This window comes from Pogona vitticeps, chromosome 2 (genome assembly GCF_051106095.1).
Source record: "Pogona vitticeps strain Pit_001003342236 chromosome 2, PviZW2.1, whole genome shotgun sequence".
In the NCBI taxonomy this organism is placed as follows: domain Eukaryota; kingdom Metazoa; phylum Chordata; class Lepidosauria; order Squamata; family Agamidae; genus Pogona; species Pogona vitticeps.
Genome location: NC_135784.1, coordinates 271,382,094 through 271,399,015, shown reverse-complemented (window position 1 = coordinate 271,399,015; position 16,922 = coordinate 271,382,094). Strand labels below are relative to the sequence as shown.

The following is a 16,922-nucleotide window of genomic DNA, read 5'->3' as shown; positions in this document are numbered from 1 at the left end:
GGCCATGGTCACACCAGCGAAATGTTTCCCAGTTCGTCCTAATTGACTTTGTGTGTTTGTGTGTGTGGCCAGACAATGCAGAACCATTATAAATCCTTTTGTTCCCCTCTAGTGCAATTTCTGCATCAAATTCCACCCACCAGGAGGGTCCTACTTTTTTTTTTGCTGTGGGATTCATTACACAACAATTACAATGGTGTGCTGTGTGCACAGCTGTACCAATACTTTTTCTGGCAGAGGGTTGTGTTGCTTCCAACAGCGATGCCATTTGTCTGTATATCCCATTATTTTTATTTTAATGAGAGGAGTGTCGATGTGTTGGAAAACTTACATCATCTGTTTCTATGCTTCACTTGTTTTCAAATTCTTCCGCCAAGTGGTGCTCCTTCCTCCCTGAGCCCTTTCAAGTTCTTCTTGTGGACCTCGAGATACAGCTGCAATGAAAACAAAGCCTGACTATGAGTTTCTCTGCTGCAAGAGGCACAAACTCAACCAAGGGTGTTGAGATCTTGATCTCAAAATGTATTAAATATAAATGTAGTATATTGAAAGTAAAATGGCTGATTTTACTTGAGTCATGTACTGAGTGTATTCAGGTATGGATACTAAGGTTAAGGACTTGATGTTGTACAACTGTTCTACATAATATAATCTTATGTAAGTAGAAAATGAAGTAATGTATTTTCTGATTGCTCCCAAGAATATATAAAAGTCATGTGTAAAGAGGACATTTTATCTGTCGTTAAGTCACATCACTTTTTTCTATTCTATACATTGTACCATGTCACATTATGCTGCCAGATGAATGTATATATGTTATTTATTTATTTATTTGTTTGTTTGTTTGTTTATTTATTTATTTATTTATTTATTGCATTGCATTTATACCCCACCTATCTAGTCAAACAACCACTCTAGGCGGCTTAATAGACTAAGTTGGTATTTTACGCTCTCAGTGTTATAGTCACTTTGCAACCTAATGTCACCTAACTCTGAGAATACATGTTTAACCAAAATTCTCAACAGAGGAACTTTTACCCATCAAGGAAATGTTGCTGAAGCATCAATGTAACAAGATTTATTAAAAAAAAAAAGCAAAAGGGGGGGGGGGGAACAGAGAGACATAACAAACCCAGAGGAAAATATTCCAGTACCAAGTGGAGCCAGTTATATCACATCAAATTTAAGGAACTGTTGCAGTAATTCAAAAACACATCAGAACACACAGCCGGAATATATGCCACGTGATTGCAAACTGCAATTGCTCAGGGAGAAAAAGATGAGAGAAAACAGGGCAACATTTTGCTGGGGTGACCATGGCCATAGGCACATGGTTAGCAGCTATGTGGTTTGCTTTACCACACGTTTTACCAAAGTTTTCTAGGGTTTGCATAGCTTGTCCCATACTTGGCTTTGAGAACTCATAGCATGGCTGACACAAATAGCAGATGGCAAGGATTTTATTTGGTTGTACCACCAGAGTAGTAGGTGAAAAACTGGAAGATGACTGGGGAGAGAAAATGTGCACTTACTAAGCTGTTTGAAAGAACATGCTGGGAGTATGTATGTTGTGGAACATTCACTATCAGCAGCAGTCAAATCCTGGAACAGTTCTATCCTCTGATTTTCTAACTATTTCAAGCAACAAACTGGCATCTCTGACATCTTTAGCCCCATCAATCACGGGGTCAAAGAATCTGAGCCATATCATGATGGAATCCAAAACCCCATTTTTTTCTGAGAAGGGTATTTCACAAGCATAATATTTTATTTCTCAGTTACAGTAAACTGGTGGTCAGGGAACAAGCAATTGCAGGAAGCACTAAAGGTCCAAACATTACTACCAAACTGCTAAAACCAGCTGAGGTTACTATGCCAGGAAAGGTAAGTAGGAGACAGCACATAACACTTGTAGGAGGACACAGACATTACAGGAGACTGAATTGTTGGCAGTTGCTGTGAAAATCCTCATCTGGACTGCTTCTGTGTCCTAAATGTACCACTAGTGGAGAACCACTGAATTAATCCACCTTTACATTTTACTAGATCATATTCATTTGAGAACATATTCCCTTGATTTCAAAGAGCACTGAGCAGAGATGGGGTGAGTATATCTAATTTACTTTCCAAAGATTTCATCATCCACAGAGATGTGATTCACTTTGTGAATGCAAAACTGCTTATCTATATTTACATTTGCCCCCCCCCAGCTCTGTTCTAAATGGATTCTACTGTATTTAAATCACACGACAATTTGAAACTCTGTTTGCTTTCCCACCCAGAAGGCTGTGGGCAACAGGAATCCCAGTGTGGGGTTGTGTGTTTGGGTCTCTTCCCTGCCTCCCCCCCCCAAAAAAAACATAGAGACAGGTTGGTAATAAATAATGAATGGGGTGCCTCCTAGAGCACATTCTGGTTCCGATGTTCTTCTCCTCCAACCTTTTCCTCTTTCTAGCCTTGTTTTTTATGCCCCTTAAAGATTTCTCTCTCTCTCTCTCTCTCTCTCTCTCTCTCTCTCTCTCTCTCTTTCAAACACACACACAGATACACAGATATGCACACATGCATGCACACACACAAGTGTGTCTGTGCTTGCCTCCTGCCTGAGGAGTCCAGGTAAAGTGCTTGGCTTCCCTTTTCCCTGTGCGGCTGATTCTCCCCTTCTCTGTGCCTCCCAGAGATCATCCAAAGCATTCTTAAAGGCACAGGAGCACCCAAGCTTTTACAAATATCTTTGCCAGCACACCTTCCCTCCCTCCTTCCTGCAGCCTTCTCCTGCCGCCTCTAGATGATTAACCCAATGCACAATTTGCAGCGACAGGGGTGTACATATGCAGAAATTAATAAAATAAATTGAGTTTCACATCTGTACTATTTTAAACAATCCTCTAGCAGAACAGTATTTTAGTTCATGTTCCACCTATAAAACATGCTGGCAGACTAATCTGGGCTTGCATTTCTGCAATGGAGACACACTTTTAAACATTAATTCATTTGAATGTAAATGTGTTTCAAAAACAAGTTCTTTCACCAGTGTAATCACAGCCTTACCATGCCTAACCTTGAGGTATTTGGTTCTTGTTGATGTCCTTCAGGCTCCATTATTTGAGGCCTTTGCAGCTTCCTTTTTGCCATGGTCTATAATATGAGTGAGGAATTTGGAGGAAGCAATCGTGCACTATTAACATTTTTGTTTTACTGTGTTCATGCATTTAAATTTAGTTCTGCACTGCTCTGTGAGGGTTTAGCCTTGAAGACAGACTGTAATCCTTTTTAAAAGTACATAAATTTCCTGCAAGGTGATTTCCAGGTAGCAAGTTTATACTTCCTCCTTGCCCAACAAAAGGTTGGTGGAATAACCTGAAAGGAAGTGAGTGAACCGGGGGAGCTAATAGGAGTTTGATGGGGGAGAGGTAATAAAGAAATATATTAAGAAAAGGATCTGCTGCAAGAAGAGACAAAAGAAAAGAGGAGACCAGTGAAAGAAAGGCAAAGAAGTGAGTCATTTTGATTAACACCAGGAAGCAACCTGGAGTAATACTTGGGAATTCTCCATTCAGAAGCACCAGGTGCTCAACTTAAGAAGGGCTGATAACCGCTGAGAGTAATACAGTAAGTAGTGCTGTGAGTACTGAAAGAGTCTTTCTATTTAATTACTCCTAACAGAGCACAGCAGAGGAATAAAAGTGAGAAAGATCCCAGGGAGCAAGCTACAAGAGGAAACTAACAGAGACTGATGGGAGAGGCCCCTAACAAACCTTTTGGCTTCTAGGTACAGTGGACCCTCTACTTAAGGAATTAATCCGTATTGGAATGGTGGCTGCAAGTCGAAAAGTCTGTAAGTCGAATCTCCATTGACCTACAATGCACTGAAAACCGATTAATCCCATAACCAGTGGTTTTTATTCTATTTTTATTCCATTTTGGTTTTTTTCTGGTCTGTAAGTCGATTCTCTGGCTGCAAGTCGAATCTAAATTTTGAAGCCAGAGAAGTCTGTAACTTGAAAGGTCTGTAAGTCGAGCCGTCTGTAAGTCGAGGGTCCACTGTATAGATATACAGAGGTGCCTCGATTTACGACCATAATCTGTTCCGGAATGATGGTCGTAACTCAAAATGGTTGTAAGTCGAAGCACCATTTCTCATAGGAATGCACTGAAATGCAATTAATCTGTTCCAGCCAAAGGGAAAAAAAATCACCAAAAAATCACTGCAAGATTCACTGGAAACGCGATTAATCCCTTCCGGCCAGAGGGTGGGGGGAAGAAAAGCAAGGGAAGGATGCAGGACCCATTGCAAAAGCACAGAAAACAAACAGAGCAGTTTGGAAATGCACAGAGAACGAAGGGACAAGGTTGGAAGTGTACAGAAAGCAAAGGAAAAAGCAAGGGAAGCATGCAGGACCCATTGCAAAAGCACAGAAAACAGACGGAGCAGATTGGAAATGCAGAGAGAACAGATGACCAGGTTGGAAATGCACAGAAAACAAAGGGAGCAGATCAGAAATGCAAAGAGAACAAAGCAAAAAGCAACAGAAGCATGCAAGACACATCGAAAATGGGGGGAACCCCCAAAAAACCCAAGACCCATTGGAAATGGGGGGGCCAAAAAACAAACAAGACCCATTAGAAATGGGAAAAAACACTCCAAAAAGCAACCAACCCCACCATCAGAAATGGGGGGGACCAAAAAACAAAGAACCCCCCCAAGACCAATCATAGCACAGAAACATAACCCCCCCAGCCGAAAACCACGCTGCAAAAATACCAAGAACAGTTTTTTAAAAGCATAAAGCAGCACCATACCATAGCAGGCAGCCTCCTCAGATCACACACTAACTGCTGGGGCAAAAGAGCTACAAAGAAGCAGCCTCTTTCACCACCTACAGTTAGCAATTTGAATTTCCCACCTTTTTTCTCTGCCTTCTTCTGTTAGTACGTGGAAGCTCCAGTCTCAAGTAGAAGCAAAATTTTGCAACCGGAGCTGTTTGTAAGTCGAATTGGTTGTAAGTAGGGACGTTCGTAAGTGAAGGCACAACTGTATATTAGTAGACCTTCCCAGAATCCTTCAAGGCAGACAAGACATAGGAAATGGTACTCATAGACAAACAGTTAAGTAAGAAAAGTAACTGGGATTATGGAGGGAAGAGACACCTCAGTGGTGGTGACCTCCAAAGTATGTGCAATGTTTATCTTTGTGTCTGAGCACAACACGGCATACAGCAAGTGCAAACCGGTAGCACTGTTGAAAGAATAAGTGAAAGAACTGGAGCACCAAATGTCTGCACCTAAGACTATAAGAGAATATGAAGAGTGCATAGTCAGAGCAGCAGAAGCCAAGGGAAGCAGTGGAGGTAGAGGAGAACAGCAAGACAAAGCAGAGGAGGGGAATGCTGAGGAGAGAATAAAGTAGTGGAGGAATTAGCATAGAGAAAAGTAATAGGAGCAAAAGAAGAAGATACTCTTCACCAATAGAATTGCAAAAGCACTTTTAGATTCTTGAAGAGGAATCTGGCAGCCAAGCAGAGTCACTGATTCCACACCCTACAAAAAGAGAAGAGTAGTTGTAGTAGGAGACTCTATACTGCTTATAAAACCCATGGAGGCATATCCCTTTCTTCTCTCCACTTGGGAACAAATGACACAGCCAAGAGGAACTACAAAGAAATCACATCAGACTTTGAAGCCCTGGGATGGAAACTCAAGGACTTTGGGGCCCAGATAGTCTTCTTGTCTATCCTACCAGCACTCACAAAAAAATAGAAAGGGAAAGTTAAACACTCCGGGCAAATTAATGGCTACAAAGGACATGAAGGATTTGAGTGTTGGGATCACAGGCTACATTTCCTGAAAGATTCTGATTAGCAAGCTAACTAGGTGTGGACTAAAAGCACAATTGGTTTCAGAGAATTGTACTCAGATATTGCTTATTAATGGCTTCTTCTCCAACCGAGAAGAGATAACAAGTGGGGTACCACAATGCTCAATCCTTGACCTGGTGCTCTTTAACGTTTTCATTAATGACTTGGATGATAGGATGCAGGGAAAGCTTATCAAATGTGCAGATGACACAAAATTGGGTTGAATATTTAATAAGTTGGAAGACAGAAACAAAATTCAAAAAGACCTTGACAGGCCTGAGCACAGGGCTGAAAACAACAGAATGAAATTTAACAAGTTCTATACCTATGGGGGAAAAAACCCAAATGCACAGTTACAAGATGGGAGATACTTGGCTCAATAATACTATGAGTGAGAAGGATATTGAAATTGTTGTAGATCACAAGCTGAATATGAGCTAACAATGTGATATGGATTTTAAAAAAGGCAAATGCTATTTTAGGCTGCCTCAACAGAAGTGTGGTCTCCAAATACCATGAAGTACTAGTCACTTCTATTCAGTGCTGGTTAGGCCTCATCTTGAGTACTGTGTCCAGTTCTGGACACTGTACTTCAAGAAAGATGCCAACAACTTGGAAGAAGTTCAGAGGAGGGCAACAAGAATGATCAGGGGACTGGAAACCAAGCCCTTTGAAGAAAGAGTAAAAGAACTGGGCATGTTTAGCCATGAGAAAAGAAGACTGGGGGGAGACATGATACCACTTTTCATTTTAACTTGGGTTTCTTTTTTTTAAAAAAAAATAATCTTCCCTCATATTGTTCATACAAATAATACTTCTTAGTCAAGTTCCATTGATGATCTCTGTCCGTGTTGCTTATAGCTTCGGGAGGTCTAGGAAAATACAAATCAGAAAGCACATTTCTGTCAGTCTCCAGATGAGAAGAGTAGTAATAGTGCACCTGTCAAAATTGATTTTGATGAATGCTAAGTCAAATTCTTCTCAGTAGTAATACTTCTCAGTATTACTACAAACCCGAATAGTTTGTCCACCTATTCAGGTTTTCATTATCTAAAGGCTCACTTAACAACTCTTGGCCCACTTTATCTTGAGAACCTACACAGCTCCTTCCTCCCTCTGCCTCCACTCTGTGTAGCAACCATTCTTCTCATTCACACCACTTCGGTCAAATGCAGCTGTCCTCTGTCTACATGAACTGATTTCAATGGAATGTATGCAACACAATTTAGAATTCTTTATCATTTCATGAGTTTGCCCTGTACAGAGTTCTGTACCTCCTGTTTAACAGGACCCCTGTTCAGGCATTCTCTATTCAGGTGACAACACCAGACATAAAGGAGACTTATTCCACTTCCAGTTTCATCACTATCCTACATGCAGAGGATCAAAAAGGAAAGCTCTGCTTTCATGTAAATTCTCCATGTGAATTGGAACTGCAGAAGATCAGAGAAGTCATGAAGAAACGGAAACCTATGGCAAACTGTGTGTGTATGACACTCTATACAAAACACAAAAATAAAAAAGGAATAATACAGGAATCCTAATCAATTGGTTCTTCTAGTGTGAAAATAAGAAATGCAGAGCCATGTTCAGGCATTCCTGAAGCATGTTGTTTTCATACATGAGAAGTACAGCGTACTAGCCCTGCCCCTTCAATTGTTGTTTAGGCACATACAAAAATGTGGAAACACAAGAAACAGGTACATCCAATGATATCAGAAATCAGAATGGGAAGCTAAGTCTCAGGATGTAGAAAAATATAAACAGTCTTTATTCTGATTTTAAAGCACTTAACACATTTCAGCACATAGCCCTCTTCAGGAGCTATGTATAAAAACAGAAATAATTTATTTATAAACAATAGACTCAGGACAACCACAACTGTCTATAACTAATGCTCATTTTATTGATACAGACAGTATTAAATAAATAAATATGCATTCTGTTTTTTTCATATGAATTCTTCACAGAATAATCTCTATGTTACTAGTAGTACTAGTCTGCCAATATAAATCTATGACAACATACCTGATATTTACCAAGATTTTAGAATGGCAACTTCATTAGCTCATTTATCTGTACCAGCTCTGAATACTACACAATAACCGGAAGAGCAATATGCACTTATGAGCAACTAGCAGCTGGGTCAAGGTATGATATGCCAAATCTCTCTGCCTGCAAGATGATGGCACCAGTGCTACAGCAAAGGCAGAAAGTCTATTTCTTCATTAGGCCCATAAGGGTCTAGAGTGCCGAATCTCAATATCCAGTCAATTTTTTTCTAAGTAAGGACTTCTCAAACTTCACAGGGACTGCGTCCAGAGTCCAAAATTTTAAGTCTCTTTCTGAGTGGCCAAATTCCACAAAATGGCTAGCAAGAGGGCTACCCAATCTTTTCTTTCTCAAGTCACTCTCCTATATATATATTAAACGGTCTGCAGGTCTTACCTATACTGTATACAGTTTATTGCAAGCGTACCTATTGCATAAATCACTCCCTCAGAATTACATCAGAGGATATGGGGCATCGTGCCATCAGTAGGCTGATGGCACACAGCTCTACATCTCCTTCTCTCCAACTACAGAGGATGCTGTTCTGTCCCTTCAGCGCTCCTTGGATGCTATTCTGTAATGGATGTGGGAAAATGGGTTGAGACTGAACCCGGACAAGACGGAGATACTAAGGGTGGGTGGCCCCACCATCAGCGGTTTGAGAAACTCCTTCTCTTTTGGGGGAGTGACTCTCACTGCGAAGAGTGAGGTTCGCAGCTTGGGGGACCATCTGGATCTGGTGCTCACCATGGAAACACAGGTGGCGTTAGTGGTCCGCTCCGCCTATTTCAATCTTTGGCAGATTGCCCAGCTGCATCCCTATCTTGATGCTGGGGCACTCACCACTTTAGTGCATATGCTTGTAATCTCAAGATTAGACTACTGTAATGTGCTCTACATGGGTCTACCTCTGAGACTGATGTGGAAGCTTCAAATGGTGCAGAATGCGGCAGCCAGACTTCTTAGTGGGGTGAGAAAACACCATCATATCTCTCCCACTCTGGCCACACTGCACTGGCTGCCCATGCGCTTCCATGTCAATTTCAAAGTTTTAATGATTACATGCAAAGCCCTAAACGGTTTAGGACCTCGCTATCTGATGGAACGTCTTCTCCCACCAAAATCTACCCATATCACTCGGTCTAGTCATCAGGTGTGACTGAGGAGCCTAACGCCGAGAGAGGCCTGGAAGGAAAAAACAAGAAACCAGGCCTTCTCAGCAGTGACTCCTTGGTTATCGAATAGCCTACCTTAAGAGATCCGTATGGCCCCTTCGCTGGGTATTTTTAAAAGCCAATTTAAAACCTGGCTATTCAGGCAGGCCTTCCCTCCGGGCACTATTTGATCTATCTTCTTTGTCTTTTTCCATCTTGAATGATTATATATTCTTGGATAATGATGTTATTTTAATTGTTTATTTTGCCTGATGTATGCCGCCCAGAGTAGTCGAATGACTAGATGGGCAGGAAATAAATAAATAAATAAATAAATAAATAAATAAATAAATAAATAAATAAATAAATAAATAAATAAATAAATAAATAAATAAATACAGTCAGTGATCTTCTTTAAACATATCTTTTGCCATTTTCTTGATCTCTGAATTATTTCATATGACATGTATTTGTTTACAGTGAATCTAATGGCCACAAGGATGATGTCCTGTGAGAGGGGAAGAAGCAAATAAGAAGTTAGATTTGTGGTAGAAATCTGTCTCAAAACTCACTCCTAACTAAAATATCCCCTTTCCTGTTCTTTTGAAGATCTGTAATCCCTCTTGAAAACCTCCTAGGCTCTCTAGAATATGCCAATGCTCTTTATGCAGTTCTGTAATTTGTTAGTAACATGATCATATGTTAAAGCACAGTTGACATGGTGGGCAGACCCTTTTACTTGCCATTTTAAAAAAAACCACATACTGTACGCCATAGTGCTTAAAGCTCTCTCTGGGTGGTTTACAATTTAATTATGCAAGCTATGCATCCTCCTCCTGCCAGGGACTCAATTGGCTGACCTTGGATAGATGAAATGTCGAGTCAATCTTGAGCAGGCTACTGGCAGCCAGGAACAAACTCAGGCTGCGAGAAGAGCCTTTGCTGCTGTATTGCAGTTTAACCACTGCGCTACAAGGCTACTGCACTAACAGAGTAATTCTAACATTTTATGTCCATGATAAGTTTAACCTTGTACTGTGACCACATGATATCAGTTTTTGTGCCAGTTACATTGGCAGTCAGTTGTTTTCCAAGTTCAGTTCAAGGTGTTGGTTATTTCCTTTAAAGTCCTATACAGCTTGAGACACACATACCTACTGGGCCGCTTTTCTCCTTGCAGCAGGTAAGGTTGTCTGCAACTCCCCTTCTAAAGATGCCAGCTACTAAAGCCATCTGCCTTCAAGATGTCAGGAAACAATATTTTTGTGATCTTTTCCCTATACCTTGGAATTCTCCTCAGTGCCTGTGAAATATGATATCCCTGACGTGATTCATGAGGGAATGTGAGACCGAATTGTTTGTTGGGCCTTTGAATGTTATTAAATTGCTATTCTAGCAGTTCTGTGATGAAGCATTTTGCCACAATGTATAGAAGATGAAATTCTGGGCTTTCAGCTGTGGTTAATTTCTACTAATGCTTTTACAATTTATGTGACGTATTTCATTATTTGGTTGTTATGTTTGTTATTTATACGATGATTGCTTATATTGTGAAGTATGTGATTCTAGATATCTTCAGACAGAACACCAACCATGTACATGAAATTAACAGTGTGGGGGGCAGGGGAGGGAGAAGGAGAGGGAACTGGAAGGAGAATGTCCAAGCTCTGATTAAAACTGATTCCACTAGGGAGGAATCAAATGACTTACAAAGCACTGACTGAAAGACAGAGGACACATTCTCCCATTTCTTTCGGTGTATGAGTTTGAGTTCTTTTCCACTCTGTTTCTGACAACAGAAAAACTTCAGTGCGAGTGAGATCTCTTGGACTGCGGCCATGAACTATACATGCTTAAATGCCCTTCTTCTCTGCTTTCTTTACCTCTCCTTCCTCAAAAACCATGTTTCCATTCCTGGCTCTTCCATTACATTCGCCTGCTTTGAAAGGTGTGCTTATTCATGGAGTAAATAACTTCTCCTGCCACCACATAAATCGTATCTGTGATGCGACATCCTTCACTAACCTGAAAACCAAGAGCATGTCAATCAAGAGATTGAAGTTCTAGCCCTCTGGTGTTTATGTACTGGATGTTATCTTTAAGACATATTTGATCTCTCTCTCTTTTTTTCAGTCTCAACATTTCATTGTGGTCCCCTTGACCTATACTGCACCTTTTCTTCTCATAATGAAAACATAAAGCATATACTTCTGAGATGGCTTGGGTTGTTTTTAAGCCTAAGGAATCATGTACCATTTCCACATGGCTGTAAAATTTGTGCCTATAGAAGTGTCTTAAATGCCATCTCCCATTTCAAAAGGAATAGATCATAGAGGCTGCAACTCTTGCACAATAAATGCACAACAGCCCAGGTTGTGCCCCCTGTCTTTTCTTTTATTGCCAGTTGTGACACTCACCTGCTCATAGCAACCTAGCCAAATGACTCAAACAACACATTATTTTAAATAGATTTTTAGAAGATGTTTAGCTCTGGCCAGTTTCTGTTTTGAGAAAGGGCAGTCATACTTGGTCTTGATCCAAATGGGGATCAATATAAGTTAGCCTTTCAGTGCTTGACACCCATATCTATTATTTCCCTTGCTATCTGTGGGAAAATGCTGCATAAGAGCACTTCCATCATCTATACCACTGGTTCTTAACCTTGGGTTACTCAGGAGTTTTGGACTGCAACTCCCAGAAGCCTTCACCACCAGCTGTCCTGACGGGTTTCTGGGAGTTGCCGTTCAAAAGCATCCGAGTAACAAAGGTTAAGAACCACTGATCTATACCATCTAAACTAGATCCATATCTTAACCTATTGTGTTAAGGACAGAACATAGTAGAAGTGATCCAGGGCGCCATTCAGCACATGGGTGCCCAAGCACAGCAGGGCTTTCTCATCATCTTTTAAAGTAAGCATAACAAGACATATTATACAAGCAAGCTGCACACTAAAGCAGAAAGTCCCCCAAGATCATTAACTTCAAGGTCTAACGTTATTTGATTGCGTGCAAGTTCTTTTAAGCCTTCATTTCCTTCAAGACTAAACAGGCTTTGGATATTCTATTTGTAGCACATTTTCCCATTTCTAGTAGGGCTCCACAAAGGGGTTTGGAAGTTTTTAAAATAAAAATTTAAAAACAAAATAAAAAATTAATAAAATGCATTTAATAAAATAAACATTTTAAAACTTTATATATAAAAAAAGCTCTTTATCAGCTTGCAATGAATTTATTACCTTTTAAACCCATCCAGGGCTCAAAGTGGCTCTTTTTGGATCATCACAACAATCTTGTTAATTGGGTCAATGAAAGGGGTCATATAATCAAACCAGGACTCCAAGTACTGTATTCTATCCAGCATCTAGAAATGTTTAAAGCAGCACCAGCACCAGCAAAATCCAAGATAGCGGTGACCACCTTCCCTGCCACCGTGCGGATGAATAACTTGTGTTGTAAGGGGCAGCTATGAACAGTCTTTGCAAGTTTCACTTTAGAGCAAAGGACAGAGGTAAAAATTAAACAAAGCACACTGCACACATAGTACAAGTTGCAATTTGGCACCATTTCTGCTGATGTATATGTGTCCATTATAACAGTGCAGGTTAGCAATCTTATTCTGAGGAAAATATTCCTGTCAAGTTGCTAAGCTGCTGTTCTGCTTGATTGTTTTTAATCTGAACATATACAAAGTGTCTCATTTTTTAAAAAAATCAAATATTAAGCAGAATTCAAAGTCAAGAAAATGACGGGAAGAAGGGAGGAACAACTGGGAGTCATTCACAATTGGAATCATAATTTTTTCTGTGTGTGGAATCACAGCTGAAATATTCCCTTGCAGGGCTGACATGACATAGGAATAACTGTTATTTTTGTTAGCAGATGACAGAGGGCTAGTGTTAAGCCTTTTCAGGAATTAACTGCTCTGGAAATTTGTTTCGATCTGCTGTATGGAAATTGCCCTGGGAAAATCTCATTAAAATGAATGAAAGTTTTGCTACAGCACTGTCAGACAAAGTAGAACTTCCACCTTGATTATGACAAATAATCTCTGGTTGAAATCTTAAATGAATTTCCTTGGTTTTCAGTCCTTTTGAATCTAATGGACTCATTTTTGATAAACATGCATAGAATGGCACTGTAACTAAGACATGACTTTTGAGTCTGTGCTCTAAAGCTATCAAGACTTAACATGTCTTACATTTTCAAGATCTAAAATGTCTTACATTTCCAGGAGTTTTTTTTTTTACATGCTTTTTCCTGTAGAAAATATAACATTTATGTCTTCAGACCTGTGGGGCAAAGTTTGACATCTTTGTTTTTCAAGTCACTGACTCTGAACACTGTCCCAAAGACATGTCAGCCGGTGACATTTTATTTATAGACTACTTGAGAACAGTCACATTGAAAAACAGACAATATAAGCAGTAAGGGAATTAATGGAATCAACAATCAGTGTGTCATGCATCTAAGATATAGACACATGCCATTGCCAGTGGTACGAGAAATGGACTTTTGCCATCAATTTTTTCCTATTATTATTTTATGTCACCATTAGAAAATATAAATCTGTGCCAGCTATCTCTGTAACAAAAAGACTAGGACACGGGATTGCATGAAGGTCAGATTGCATGAAGGCCAATACAATATGGGGAAGCCATCTCAGTACAAGCCTGGTGTCGTGTGTGTTTGTTTTGTTCCATGACATATTTCTCTGCTGTACCGCTTGATTGGAGACACCAAAAACCATCATGTCTTAATGGCTAAGCTAATTTTGCTGTTTCTGGAAACAGAAGCAGAACAAACAGCACCAAAGTAAATCAATAACAATAAGATAAACAAAATCTAGTCCAGTATTTAAAGCAGAGGTGCTCAGAAGGCTTTCGACTGGCTCTGTGCATACCTAATAGGGATAACCTCTCCAGTACTCTTTAGAAATGTTTTGACCCACTTTACCTCCAGGGTCCCTGGCATTACCTGTGAGTTTTTGGATCTCTGGTGATTCTTTTCCACAAAATTCCCATGCATAGGGGAAAAGCAAATGGCTACAACATTTCAGGGCTATACAGCTCCCTAACTGTGTGAGCTACACACTCAAACACCAATCAAGTATAATTATTCCACAATCTTTCTTTCACACACACACACACACACACACACACACACACACACACACACACACAATTCTAATAGCATAATAGTAATTCAGTAGACCCTAGTAAGCTAAGCGAAAGAGCAAAGAAAAAGAATATTCCACAACACACAACTATCTAAATGGTGATGTGATTCTTTCTTTTCACTTTACAGCTCTGCTAAATGATTGACAGAACACAATGCAAGTGGTTATATATGTACACTGAGCTCTACCTGACCTTTCTGTAATGTTTCAGTGGCTGGAGTGTCCCCCAAAAGATCTTGGACTTCGAGGTTCAGCTCTCACTCACTTTTTTCTTTGGTGCCAGCTCTATTATATCATGTTTAATCTTCCTTTTCCTCAGTTCAAATTCTTGTCCTTTTTAAAATCCTATTAGTTAGGCATCCTTCAGTCTCGAAAGACTATGGTGTCGTGCTCTGTATGGAGGACTTGGAACAGCGTCTAGTGTGGCTGAAGAGGCCAATTCGAGAGTGGCAATCTCTTCCACACTGAAGACAAATCCAATCTGTCCCCTGTCCAGCTCCCTGGTTTTGCTGCTTTTGTGACTTCCTCTTTGCCTCGGCCTGCTGGACAAGGGTCTCTTCAAATTGGGAGAGGCCATGAAGCACTGCCTGCCTCCAGGCTGAACGGTCAGATGTCAGAGTTTCCCATCTGTTGAGGTCTATTCCTAAGGCCTTCAGATCCCGCTTGCAGATATCCTTGTATCACAGCTGTGGTCTCCCGCTGGGGCGATTTCCCTGCACTAATTCTCCATACAGGAGATCCTTTGGAATCCGACCATCAGCCATTCTCATGACGTGCCCAAGCCAAAGTAGACGTCGCTGTTTCAATAAGAATGTATAGGGTTTTAAAAGTTTCCATTGTGGTGTTGCTTCACCCTAGAGGTGAAGAACTCTTCCTTGGACTCCATAGTTGTTTCAGCATTGCACTGACTTGGTCCATTAAGATTTGAAATTTTGTGTATCATGGGTGGTACATGGAAAAAAAGCCTAAAAGTAAAATGCAGTTTAAAACTACAGCTTGGAACTCCTACTACGAGTCAATTCATAACACTTTGTGTACCAAAACAATTGACCACACATCAGGGTTACAGAATTTGTAAACAATGGCAGCTAAACATTGAAAAGTTTTCATTGAAGTAGCGCCATCTTTTGAAAAAGTATTAATCTTTGAACCCTGCAAAATTTGACACTACATTGTACTTGAGTATAAAAAACGAAGGTACCATTTTCCTAAAGTTAAAAGATAGTCTAAATAGCAAATGTTATGTAAACAAAAGATTGCCAATATAATGAAGCTGAATGGGACCAAAATGAATGGAGATTTATATTAGGTGAGAACATGCAGAAGTTTCTTCTGTTAAAAAACATAAGTTAGCAAAAACAAGATAAGGGGAACTGAAACAATTTATAAGAGTTTTACAGCAAATATATGGAGAAAGGACACACAAGCATTGCATGGAGGCATTAACTCATAACAAGATGGATTTGTGTTATACTACACATTCTGAATATCAACAATGCTGATATCATGGGGCAGAGCAGCAGCAGCACCAGAAAACTGACAATGGATTTTTTTACATAGACTTTAACAGTCAGGCTGTGTGAGAACTTCATTTATTAATTTTTCTGTCTGTGTTCTTAACATGCTTAGAAGCAATAAGGGAGCAAAGCAAGGCTGTATCCTTGATGCCTCCTTGTTTAATTTCTTTATGAATGATCTGGTCCCTTTTTTAGTGAATGCAGATGGTCACCCTCCAAAACTGGGGGCACATTTTGTCCCATTATTGCTTTATGCAGATGAGTCATTATCATCTCACACACTTGTCCTGGTTTGAAATGATTGATTAACAGATGTGTGGAGTATTTGGACAAAAACAAAATGCAATTGAATTATAATAAATCAAAAATACAGATTTTTGCTAAATCATAAAAACAATGGAATCTAAACGGAAACAATATCGAACAGGTTAAATAGTACAGATATCTAGGTGTTCTTTTTCATTATAAAATTCCTGGGTCCCCCATCATAAAACGGTTTTAAATGTAGCTAGGTTTACTGTTCAGTCTAGTCTTCAATTCTATTACAATACAGGTAGCTGCTATGTCCCGGTAGCTTTACAGGTTTTAAAGTCCAAAATTACCTCACAAATTCTGCATGGTATTCCAATCTGGTTAAACGCCAGCTCAATTGAACAGCTACAATCTTATTTTTTTATGCAAAGTGTTAGGGTTACCCAGATGTGTTCTCTACTCAGTGCTTTGTTTTAAGAACAGATTATTCTTATTGGAGATGATGGCATGATTGAGATCATTTCAATTCTGGCTGATAATTTTTTACAACCCAGACGTATACCAAATTTTGCTGGATTCTGATCCTCCTTTCAGGTCAACTGCCCTTCTTGAAAAACTGAAATTGATTGGCTTAGATATTGATTCTTTAGGTTCATTAAGTCAAAAGCTAGCCTTTCAAACAGTTAAAAGAAGAATTTTGGATATTGAATTTCAGGAATTATGGAATGCAGCTAATAAGACCTTTTCTCATTGTTTTTCCACATTCCCCTCAAAATTGGACAACTGGCTGCTTTGCTTTCCTTGCTTAAATGCCCACGAAGTCATAGGCCTTTTTCTGTTGCCAGATGCAATGTCATGCTTGCAGCCTTACTGGATGGCAAGTTTAACGGAATCCCTATCTTGAAAGATGT

The 16,922-nt window shown here is 39.8% G+C and overlaps 2 long non-coding RNA genes across 2 annotated transcripts in view; one reads left to right on the top strand and one right to left on the bottom strand.

Annotated features, from left to right (window-relative positions):
- Nucleotides 1–3,775, bottom strand: part of LOC140704217 (uncharacterized) — a 33,351-nt gene extending 29,576 nt beyond the window's left edge. Inside the window, exon 1 of the long non-coding RNA XR_013542215.1 lies at nt 332–3,775. This is a non-coding gene — a long non-coding RNA (uncharacterized LOC140704217). The remainder of the gene's footprint in view (nt 1–331) is intronic.
- A 6,271-nt stretch (nt 3,776–10,046) lies between these two features.
- The window catches only part of LOC144587050 (uncharacterized), a 42,354-nt gene continuing 35,478 nt past the window's right edge, over nt 10,047–16,922 (top strand). Inside the window, exon 1 of the long non-coding RNA XR_013542216.1 lies at nt 10,047–10,247. This is a non-coding gene — a long non-coding RNA (uncharacterized LOC144587050). The remainder of the gene's footprint in view (nt 10,248–16,922) is intronic.